The sequence below is a fragment of the Eretmochelys imbricata genome, chromosome 11 (assembly GCF_965152235.1).
Source record: "Eretmochelys imbricata isolate rEreImb1 chromosome 11, rEreImb1.hap1, whole genome shotgun sequence".
Lineage (NCBI taxonomy): Eukaryota > Metazoa > Chordata > Testudines > Cheloniidae > Eretmochelys > Eretmochelys imbricata.
Genome location: NC_135582.1, coordinates 78,613,881 through 78,625,823, shown reverse-complemented (window position 1 = coordinate 78,625,823; position 11,943 = coordinate 78,613,881). Strand labels below are relative to the sequence as shown.

The 11,943-nt window shown below is 49.7% G+C and overlaps 1 non-coding gene across 1 annotated transcript; it reads right to left on the bottom strand.

Moving 5' to 3' along the window:
- Positions 1–1,740: 1,740 nt before the first annotated feature.
- On the bottom strand, positions 1,741–1,822 carry TRNAS-CGA (transfer RNA serine (anticodon CGA)). Its single transcript has one exon. It is a non-coding gene; the product is annotated as a tRNA-Ser (tRNA).
- Positions 1,823–11,943: the final 10,121 nt, after the last annotated feature.

Genomic DNA, 11,943 nt, shown 5'->3' with positions numbered 1-11,943 from the left:
ATAAACCATATGACCTCCCCGGCCTGGTCTTTCGGTGTTTTCTGCTCCCATGGGCGTGGCTGGGAAGGGCCACAGGGCTCAGCAGGCTCAGGGAGAAACCTCAGCCCCACTGGAGACAGGAGGGGAGCAAACCTCACAATCCGTGTGGTCACTGCAGGTCTGTGCAAATGCCCCCCACTCACTCAGTGGCAGTCTGTGGGGGAGGTCTAGGGTGGCCAGGTGTCCCGATTTTAGAGGGACAGTCCCGATTTTTGGGTCTTTTTCTTATATAGGCTCCGATTACCTCCCACCCCCGTCCCGATTTTTCACACTTGCTGTCTGGTCACCCGAGAGAGGTCTGGCAGCCCCCTCCCCAGCCACAGTCCATGCGTGCCCAGCAGTCCCTGTGAAAGCTCACCTTTTCCGGGTGTCTGTTTCACACCCTCTGCCAGAGACGGTCCCCATTCTTTCTCCAGTTCAGCTGGCAGCAGGTCTCGTGCGAGGGGTGGGGGAGAGCTGAGATTTCAGGCTGCCGTCTTATGGCGGGATTGCTGCGATTAACTGGCTGAACATGCTAATTCTGAGGACGAAACGGGGAAAGGGGCAGAGATCGAGAGTCAGGGAATGAAATGGAGAAAATAGAGGAAGCATTTCGAGCAAGGGCGAAGTGCAATGACCAGAATCCAGAATATTCTCTGCACCCCTTGTCTAACTCTGGGCCTGATTCTCTTCCGCATTGACGGCCCTGTCCCTGTCTCCGGCCGTGTCTGGAGGGCTTTATGCCCCTGTGCAGCCCCTTCACACTGCCAGGAAGGGAGAGGTGTTATGGAATCTTAGCCCAAAGAGGAACCAGGCCCTGTGTCACCTTCATCCTGGGTTTCAGATGACCCCGAGAAGTTGGGGGGCCACCGGGGTCTAGAGCATGGCCCTGCCACAGAGGCCCCGCCCCCAGTCATCCTCTTCCCCCGAGGCCCCGCCCACCCACTGTTCACTCCTCTGGCCCCCGAGGTCCCCCTACCTGCCCCTCGCTCCTCTCCGCCTCTTCCCCCAAGACTCCACTCACCCCCTGCTTGCTCCTCTCCGCCCCTTTCCCCGAAGGGGGGCTACCGGGGGGCCATGGGGCCAGGCACCCGTCCCTTTTCTCTGTCTTCGGTGAGCGGGGGGCAGTGGGGTCCTTGGGGAAGGAGGTGGAGCAGGACAGGAAGAGGCACGAGAAGACGGAGCCACGGGGGAAAAGGCCGAGGGGGATGGGGCGCAGGTTTTGGGGGAAGAGGCGGAGGGGGGATGGGAAGAGGCAGAGCAAGAGCAGGGCATCGGGCTAAGAGGCAGAGGGGAGCGGGGTGTAGGTGGGGCCCCCACTTCTCTGGAGCTTCGCTTCCAGCGCTCGAAAGATGACCACGGGCCCAATGGCCTCCGGATGGGAGACCCGCCCCACATCCCCAGCGTTTCCGCCCCACATGGACGGCCTTTTGGGTGAGGCTCAGTCTCCCGTGGCCTCTTGTACGGGCTGCCCGTGCTCAGCTCCTGCCACGCTCTGGAGAGGAGCAGCACCCAGGGGTGGGGCTGAGCCGGGGGGTCCTGGGTGAGGGGCAGAGGCCTCGGGAGCTGAGACCGCAGGGACACAGCATGAGGCACCATCCCAGGCATCCCCATGAAAGGAGCAGAACAGGGTTTACCTGGGGTGGGGAGTGTATGGAGAGCGTCTCAGGGTCGGTGGAGATGTATTGCCCTGGTGAGCAAGTGTGGCTAAAACACAGGCCTTGCTGTGAGCAGGATTTGAACCTGCGCAGGGAAACCCGAATGGATTTCGAGTCCAACGCCTTAACCGCTCGGCCCTCACAGCTGTGAGTGACGTGGCCCCCAGCGGCAGTCTCTACTGGAGCGGCTGGAAGCCGACGGGAGGGAGCTCTCCACCCTCAACGAGCAGCCGTAGCCATGTTGGCAGGAGAAGCTCTCCCAGCACCATAGCACTGTCCACACAGGCGCTTAGGTCCGTGTAACTTGTGTCACTCAGGGGGTGGCTTATTCACACCCCGAGCCACATACGTTCTACCGACACAAGGGGGAGTGTAGACGCAGCCTTAGCAGAGACGCGATTAAGATCCACTTCCTGGACACTACAGTGCTAATAAACGATGGTCACATAAACACCTCCCTATACCGGAAACCTACTGACCGCTATTCCTACCTGCATGCCTCCAGCTTTCACCCTGACCACACCACACGATCCATCGTCTACAGCCAAGCTCTGCGATACAACCGCATTTGCTCCAACCCCTCAGACAGAGACAAACACCTACAAGATCTCTATCAAGCCTTCTTACAACTACAGTACCCACCTGCGGAAGTGAAGAAACAGATTGACAGAGCCAGAAGAGTACCCAAAAGTCACCTACTACAGGACAGGCCTAACAAAGAAAATAACAGAACGCCACTAGCCGTCACCTTCAGCCCCCAACTAAAACCCCTCCAATGCATTATTAAGGATCTACAACCTATCCTGAAAGATGACCCAACACTCTCACAAATCTTGGGAGACAGGCCAGTCCTTGCCTACAGACAGCCCCCCAACCTGAAGCAAATACTCACCAGCAACCACACACCACACAAGAGAACCACTAACCCAGGAACCTATCCTTGCAACAAAGCCCGTTGCCAACTGTGCCCACATATCTATTCAGGGGAAACCATCACACGGCCTAATCACATCAGCCACACTATCAGAGGCTCGTTCACCTGCACATCCACCAATGTGATATATGCCATCATGTGCCAGCAATGCCCCTCTGCCATGTGCATTGGCCAAACTGGACAGCCTCTACGTAAAAGAATATATGGACCCAAATCAGATGTCAAGAATTATAACATTCATAAACCAGTCGGAGAACACTTCAATCTCTCTGGTCACGCGATTACAGACATGAAAGTTGCGATATTACAACAAAAAAACTTCAAATCCAGACTCCAGCGAGAGACTGTTGAACTGGAATTCATTTGCAAATTGGATACAATTAACTTAGGCTTGAATAGAGACTGGGAGTGGCTAAGTCATTCTGCAAGGTAACCTATTTCCCCTTCTTTTTTCCTACCTCCCCCCCTTCCTCAGACTTTCTTGTTAAACCCTGGATTTGTGCTGGAAATGGCCCACCTTGATTATCATACACATTGTAAGGAGAGTGATCACTTTAGATAAGCTATTACCAGCAGGAGAGTGGGGTGTGGGGAGAGAAAACCTTTTGTAGTGGTAAACACCCATTTTTTCATGCTTTGTGTGTATAAAAAGATCTTGTGTACTTTCCACAGTATGCATCTGATGAAGTGAGCTGTAGGTCACGAAAGCTTATGCTCAAATAAATTGGTTAGTCTCTAAGGTGCCACAAGTCCTCCTTTTCTTTTTACTGATAAAGTTTGCGGATGATACCAAGATGGGAGGGGTTGCAAGTGCTCTGGAGGATAGGATTAAAATTCAAAATGATCTGCACAAACTGGAGAAATGGTCTGAAGTTCACAGGCTGAAATTCAATAAGGACAAATGCAAAGTACTCCCCTTAGGACAGAACAATCAGCTGCACACATACAGAGCAGGACATGACAGCCTAGGAAGGAGTACTGCGGAAGGGGATCTGGGGGTCATAGTGGACCACAAGCTAAATATGAGTCAACAGTGTAACACTTGCAAAAAAAGCAAACCTGATCCTGGGCAGGATTAGCAGGAGTGTTGTAAGCAAGATACAAGACGTAATTCTTCTGCTCTACTCCATGCTGATGTGGCCTCAGCTAAAGTATTGTGTCTAAGTCGGGGCGCCACATTTCGGGAAGGATGTGGACAAATTGGAGAAGGTCCAGAGGAGAGTAACAAAAATGATTAAAGGTCTAGAACAGGGGTTCTCAACCTTTTTCTTTCTGAGGCCACCCACAACAAGCCATTAAAATCTCCAGGGCCCAGTGTGGGAGGGGGAGGCTCTGGGCTGTGGAAAGGGGGGAAAACAAGTTTGCATAGGTATAGTTTGACTTCTGTTTTGGGTGGGCAGGGGCCAGTGAGGCTCAAGCCAGCTCCGACATCGGGGTCTGGGAAGGGTATGCTACATCCACTCCCTGACTCACCTCAGCAGGCCACCCGCCTGTCTGGACTTGGGGGGGGGCCTACAACCAAAAATTATAACTCAAAGGTGGGGGGGCTGAGCTCAAAAAGTTTGAGGTGCAGGGATAGGGATAGCTAGGGGCTGTGTGCAGGGGGGTAGCTCAGGGTGCAGGGAGGAGGTAGCTAGGGGCTGTGTGCTCTCAGGGCTCCCCTGCGATCCCTGTACCCTGAGGGCTCTGCCAGCCACAAAGCAGCCGGGTTCCCCCGCCCAGGCAGCTCTTACCAGCTGCATGAGCAAAGGGGAGCAGCTTCAACCCCCTGCAGCAGCAGGAGACGAGGCAACACTGCGGCTGCCTGCTCCATGGCACCAGTCAGAGCAGCAGCTGTCCCATGCTGCTGGACTCTGGCTTCCCACCTCCTACCTAGCCAGGGGGTGGAGAGAGGAGGTGGTGGAGGGGGGGTGTGGAGCTACCCCAGGACTGCCCTGCTCTTGCACTGTAGTTTGGGGGGGGTGTAACACCCCTGTGTAACCCCAACTCTGCCCATGGGCTCAGGGCTTCTGTCCCTTGGGAAGCACCGGGGCTCGGGGCTCCAGAATTCAGCCCTGCTGCTCCCGGCTTCAGCCCTGCGGGAGGTGCTGGGGTTCGGGCTTTGGATTTTAGCCACGGGGCCCTGCGGCCCCCCTGAAAGGGTTCAAGGACCCCCAGTGGGCCACGAACCCCCTGTTGAGAACCGCTGGTCTAGAAAACATGATCTACGAGAAAAGGTTGAAAGAACTGGGTTTGTTTAGTCTGGAGAAGAGAAGACTGAGAGGGGACATGAGAACAGTTTTCAAGTACATAAAAGGTTGTTACAAGGAGGAGGGAGAAAAATTGTTCTTGTGAATCTCTGAGGACAGGACAAGAAGAAATGGGCTGAAATTGCAGCGAGGGAGGTTTAGGTTGGACGTCAGGAAAAACTTCCTGCCAGCATAGTTAAGCACTGGAACAAATTACCTAGGGAGGTTGTGGAATCTCTGTCATTGTAGGTTCTTAGCAGGATCGACAGTCACCGCTCAGGGATGGTCTAGATGAGGGGTAGTCAATTATTTTTTGTCAAGGTCCAAATTCTTCATCAATGTACAGTCAGGGGCCAGACTGCAGAGAAAATCATTTAAAAAATAATAATAATGATAACATGTAAATAAAAAGTTTGCGGGGTCCGTTCAAAAGCGTCTGGCAACCCGGATTTGGCCCGTGGTTCGCCTGTTGACAGCCCCTGGTCTAGATAATACAGGAGAATTACGGAGACCTCGGGAATGGAGGTTGTTGGTAACTTTGCCCAAGCCGTTATGGGCTGCTCCTCAGGGCGGAGTGCTGGGAACGGGGGCTCACACTCTGCAGCGGCTGCCCGGCAAGTTTCTGATTCTCGCCCCCTGACGGCAAGGGTGATGCGTGAGGCACCCGGGGGCGCTTTGGCACCAGTGGGTGCGCAGTGCAGGCCGGGGCCCTTTCAAACGCAGCCGCTCCTCCAGAGCGCGGCAGGCGGGCAGGAGTTCGGGCTCCAGCAGCTGACGCTCTCGGCCAGGTTCCAGCAGCAGCTCAGGGAGCTTCTTTCCTGGACTGAGACTAAGGTTGCAGGCTTGTCCCCCTCCCAGCCAGAGGCGGGAAACAGCCCCTGTGGCTAGTGCCGACCCCAGCACTCCTTCTCGGGAGCTCACAGCTGTGCCTGTGAACCTCAGCGTCTTCACCTGTATGTGGCTGGCCTTCCGCGTGGCAAGGAGTGGGTGGGGGTGGGGACAGGCAGCCCCGATGTGCCTAACTGGACGATGCCATGCCGGCACAGCTCAGTATTTGTTGGGTTTTTTTGTTTTTCGTCTCCGCTGCTGCCTGATTGCGTACTTCTGGGGCCACATGGTGTCTGGCTGACGGGTCCGTCTGTAACTCTGGTGTTCGTATTTTTGAGGTTCTACTGTACTTAGTCCTGCCTTGAGTGCAGGGGACGGGACTAGGCCAGTCCTTCCAGTTCTGTGATTCCATGGACAGGACTAATGTGAGTTTTTTAATCTGACTTCCTGCATTACACCAACAATATGATTTTACCCAGTAATTCCCGCAGTGGAAGGAATATTCATCCCTACTATTTAAGAGAACACAAAGGATCCACTGATCAAGTTCCAGATCTCCGCTGTATAGTGGTGTGCAGTGAGCCCCGTGCAGCTGAGCTCCTTGGCAGTAGGAAGTATGCATCCCCTGTCAGTGCTCCTGAAATGCATCCCCACACCTTTGCAGTCCAAGACTAGGTCTTTTAAGGAAGAATGCTCTACAGCCACCAAGAAGGGGCCAGGCTTCACCTGAGAGCTAGGTTCATACCGAACCCTGCCTCTGTCAGACATCTTTTACTTCCAAAATCTCCTACTGGACGATTTAGGCATATAAGCATCACTCCTGACCCCTTCCCAGAACCCCACCCCTGAATGCTACATGCACGTAAAGCAAATGTTGACAGATTATCTGTTTTGGTCATGAGCCAGAAACAGAGCTAATACTCTGACTCTGCAGCTCTCGCCAGAAAACCATGGCAAGAGAGTTTATTTGTAAATGGGAAGAAATAATCTGCATTTTTAAAGGTCTTTGGGACAGTGATAAAAGTCATTTTAGACATGCAAAGTACTATGAACTTGGCCCTCTCACACTTCGATGCTTCTGTAGGCTGTACTCATTGCACACACTGAGGGCTCCTGGCTGCCCTCCATTCCCCTCCGCCCCATGTGCCACGCTCCCATCCTCTCTGTTTCACAGATTCCCTGCATCTGCTCACCCCTCTTTCATGTCACAGGCTCTGTCCCATGTTTCTTCATCTCCCCCAGGCTGGGGCTCTGTGTGCCCTCTGACCTTCCCCTACCACACAGAACTTCTGTATGCCTCCTCTCCCCAGACCAGGGTCCCCTTTTCTCCCCACCATTCTTTCTTTTCTTTCTGTCTGACAGATAAGTCATTGGGGGTGTCACCATTTTAAAATTATTTTGGGAAGATGATTGTTCAGCTTTGTAGTTGAGATTCCTCCAACATGGGAGTGACTGTTGAGTGTAGGACCTCTCTTCGTTCAGCCAGTTATTACTAGACAATGTTGCCTCCCCTAATTATCAAAGCTTTACTACTGAGTCACCTGTCTTTATTGGCAGTAACATTCTAATTAATATTTACTCCATTTAACTGTATGGTGATTGCCCAACCACTGTCTAACTCTTGCTTTGGTATAACTCGATTAAAGGGATGATAAACAATTTATTTCTGAATACTCCCTTGAGCCTGATCATGCAGTCCTTTTGGGAGAGGGATGCAGAGATCCAGCTTTATAAACCAGACTTCTCTGTCTTTTATTCCTGTAACACTAGAAATAATTTTGTTTTTTTAAACAGCAGAATAAACCATCCCTCATTCAGACTGGTCCAGAAGCAACCCTGCAGACCCACCTCCTTGTATTTGAGGCCGAGAAATCCAGAAAAGAAAACCCGAGTTGTGTGTTTAGAAATGAGAAAGGAACTCTTTCCGAAGCCTACATACAAATGAACTTCTAAATTTGAGGAGACAGAATAAAAACTGGTCCCAGTTACCAGGGAAATCATGTCTTGGTTTATACTAATCTGGAATATATATGGGGATGGGCACTACATAAAATCAAATTTTGCATACTACAAATCTGTAAAATGCAAAAGGTGTGTTTAATAGAATTTTCTATATTGTTTCATTAATTGTTTTAGATAAAGAAAAAATATTAAAAATCATCAGTATTTTTTTCTGTCTTGGTTTCCTTTAAAGGACACGAAGCTTATTCTTACAGCAGCGCTTCACTTAACTCTTAAGTACACTCTGACCTGAGCAACCAGCAGTTAGGAGGTACAATGGCAAAGGTTTTGAGAGCATGGAAGTGAGTTTAACTCAGCATTTCTCGCATGCGGCCACCAGGGGCTTTTTGTGCAGGCCTAACAGGCTCCTGGGCAGTGGTGGAGAGGCCAAAGCATCAGCCTCTCCCCTTCCCTCCCTGGTGCTCCTGCATGAGCCACCATGCACCGCCTCTGGAGACAGGTGGGGCACAATGCTGCAGGAGCCAGGTGAGTTCTTGACTCACCTGTGGGGTGGGCAGGGCACGTTGGGGCTTGGGCTTCAGCCCTGGGTGAGAACCTGGCCGCAGGGCTTCAGCTGCACGGCTTGAGCCCCGGGCTCTGACCCAGGCTCCGGCCACGTGACCTTGGCCCTGGGCGCTAACCCCGGCTGTGCAGCAGCAAGTGCTGGCTCCGGGCTCTGGCACCGACCCCCAGCCCTCACCCCACTCCCTAACCCCAGCCCCAGCCCCAGCCCCAGGGTGGTGGGTGTTGATCCACACCTCCAGCTGCTCAGCAGCAGCCGCCACCAACCCTGGGCTCCAGCCGCTCGCTCTGGACCCTGGGGGTGCTGCCTCCCAGCTCCAGCCATATGGCAGCAGGGCTCACCATTCTCCCCGACGCCTCCCCGAACCCCCATTTATCGCCCCCAGCCCCCACTGCCTTCCCTGGTTCCACCTCTATCCCCCCCGTTGCCCCAGACCCCTGCTGCCTCCCTCTCCAAACCTGGGGCTTGCTGAGAAAAGCGAAACAAAGAAACATGCAAGTATCAGTTTTCACAGCACACTGACTAGCTACCTGGGAGGCTGTGAAAAGTGATACTTGTATGTTTGTTAATATCACTTTTCACAAACTCCCAGCTAGCTACTGAGTGTGCTGCGAAAAGCAATATTCAACATACAAATATAATTTTTCATATTATTTGTGAGTCTGAAAAAACCCTACATAAATAAATTACAAGGATTTGGAGACGCGTATTTGCATATTTATTTGTTTTCCTACACCTTACGTATTTTAGGGAAAAGTGTCAGTGCGGCCACCAGCAAGAATTGGTGGGTCACAGTTCGAGGCCACCAAAAAATGTGTTCGGAGAACCCCTGGTTTAAATGTACTAATAGGCAAAATCCAAACCAGCCATGTCTGCCTGAACCTTTTCAGGCAGGACTTCAGGTATCACCCAAACGATCTTATTTTTCTTTGGTTCCATGTATACATTTGCTCAGATTTTACTTCTCCATTAAAAATGTAACCAATTCCCAGCTGCCTGGCAAGTGAGAGCTGGCTGAGTTTCCATGGTTCTCCCCGCACCCTTATGGGTGTGCTGCCAAGGGAGCAACACACAGGCCTGCAATGAATCTCAAGTGCCTCTGACTTGCCTAGCTCTTCTCAGCCATTTCTCTTGCTGTGAGCTGCCCTCCTTTTGAGCCCCACCAACTTCCTCACATGCAGGAACAGCAGCAGATTGCCATCTTGGAGCAACAGCTGAGGAAGGCGACTTTTCTGTCAGCACTAGAGTGGTCTATTGTATTGTGCTCTTCTTAAATAAGCAGGATACTGTCATCGTCCAGTGAGCGTCTCTCAGCTTTGTTACGTCGAGTGCTTTAAAAGGGGTGATGCGCTGCACTGTGTGGGCTGAGAAAGATCTCATGTGCTCCCCATCATCAATTCTGAGATTTGCACTGATTGGCATTAAGGCTTTTGGGGTGATGGTTCTATGACTCAAACTCAGTGGCTTTGTTTGGTCTACCAGAGTCTGAGGTTGGTGATCTTCGGGGATGGTACAAGCCTTACCTAAGACATTTAAGCGAGTTAGAATGTGGATGGAAGACGATAGAATGAATGATGTGCGAGTTCCTCCCAGTAACAGGGATAGCCGTCTGCCTCTGAACATAGCTCAATTCTTATTGTACTTAACACGCTGGAATATGAATGGCTGCTATGGGTGGCTGATAATCTATGAACATCATGTAGTAATTCCTGGATTTTTAAATTATTGTTTTAGCGGGATGCATGTATAATGTTTGATCAAATACTGTTCAGGGAGAAAGGTATAAAACCATCCAAGTATTTGCTATGTTTAGAGTGGTCATGTTCTGTGGGATACCTTCTGGAAGAACAGTAGTGTGGTTAAGTAATTCGTGTCACATTCTGTGCTGCACCCCTGCACCGAAAAAAGGATTTTCTGCTGCTTACACTATTTGCAGCTTCATTGGGTGAAAATAAAGAAGCAACAGTGGCCAGGTCTGAGTGTCCCTGTAAAATTAAAAACCAACTGTGGCTTGTCTTAAGTAATGGTAAGGTGACGTTTAGAAGGAAGCCTCCAGGTGCATCCTCACCTGTTCGTTGATCCAGCACAACTTCCTATACATTAGACTCTTACGACAGTCAGTAACGCTCTCTCTACCTCCACAATAGAGCTATTTAGAAAACGGGAGTTTGTATTCAGTTTGTATGAATGCTGTAATCTGGAAGGCCAGATCCACAAAGATATTTTCGTTCTTGACTTCCATTGGATTTCAGTGGAATTTAGGAGCCTAAATTTTACCTTGGTGGATCTGGGCCTAAGTAATTGCAGTTTGACAAACATGAAAGGTTAATAATTTGTGAAAAATAAGAAGTAATTAACAAATGAGGACAATCAGAATCCTTGTCTGAGGACTCCTAAAGCTTCAAAATACTTTAATGTTCTTATGAAATAATTCACATCCACTATTATTTCTTTGTCTGTAGTAAATATATTGTCCTTTTTAGTTGGCACACTGTTCTGATCATTGTCTGTACAGTAATCTTTTGAGTAATTCAGTTCAGTTAGATGTTATCAGTCACCTGGAGTTTCTTCCTCAGAAGCTGTTATGGCTTTCAAGGCTCTTCTCTTCCTTAATCTTTCTGCATTTGTGATTGTCATAGGATGCAATGGGAAAAATCCAGAAAGACCTGAAAGAAAGATGATTTATGTTTATAGCTGGAGTTGCAATATGACTGTTCTAGACGCACAGATTCAAAGGCTAGAAGGGAGCGCTGTGATTATCTCGTCTGACATCCTATATAACACATGTTATAAACTTCCCCAAAATAATTCTTAGCATATATATTTCAGAAAAACATCCAATCTCAAGTTAAATTGTCAGTGACGGAGAATTCACGACAACCCTGGATCAACTGTTCCAATAGTTAATGAGACTTTTAAGAAGTGAGAGTAATTGTCTCTCTCACCAACCCTCTAGTGGCTTGAAGTGCCTTTTACTGCTGTCTCGGCCAGCTCAGCGTCTCCATAAATGAGACCCGTTCCCATTTCCTCAAAAAGAACAGGAGTACTTGTGACACCTTAGAGACTAACAAATTATAGCTCATCTTAATTAGCCTCTTACAGTTTGTATGGCAACTCCCACCTTTTCATGATTCTCTGTATGTGTAAATAGATCTTCTTACTATATGTTCCATTCTATTCATCTGATGAAGTGAGCTGTAGCCCACGAAAGCTTATGCTCAAATGAATTTGTTAGTCTCTAAGGTGCCACAAGTCCTCCCGTTCTTTTTCCGGATACAGACTAACAAGGCTGCTACTCTGAAACATCCCATTTCCTGTGGCCAAAAGAAGGGTGATTGCATATATACATATTCTCAAGGATTCATGCAAAGAAATGAAGAAAGAGTCTTTGGTACTCCAAGTATGCGGAGGATCACCAAGGAAAACCTATTGTCTTTGAAGAGAAATAAGCAAATAGTTGAGATTGGAAAACACACTGAGTTACCTAGAAGTTTTTCAACCGGTTTTGTGACATGTGCTCAAGAAAACTGCTGTAACCTTCCCTTACGCAGCAACAATAGATTATTCTTCATGATGGAATCGAAGTCTGTACCTTGCCAGGAGATTGAGGTCTTAAAGCAATTTATTTACAATAAAGATGACAGATTTGCTCTACCAACCCTTAAGAGAGTTCAGCGGTGAAGGCTGCACATTCTCCACTAACTGTGATTGATTTAGAGGGATGCAGAAACTGGGGTCTTTCAGTACAACATG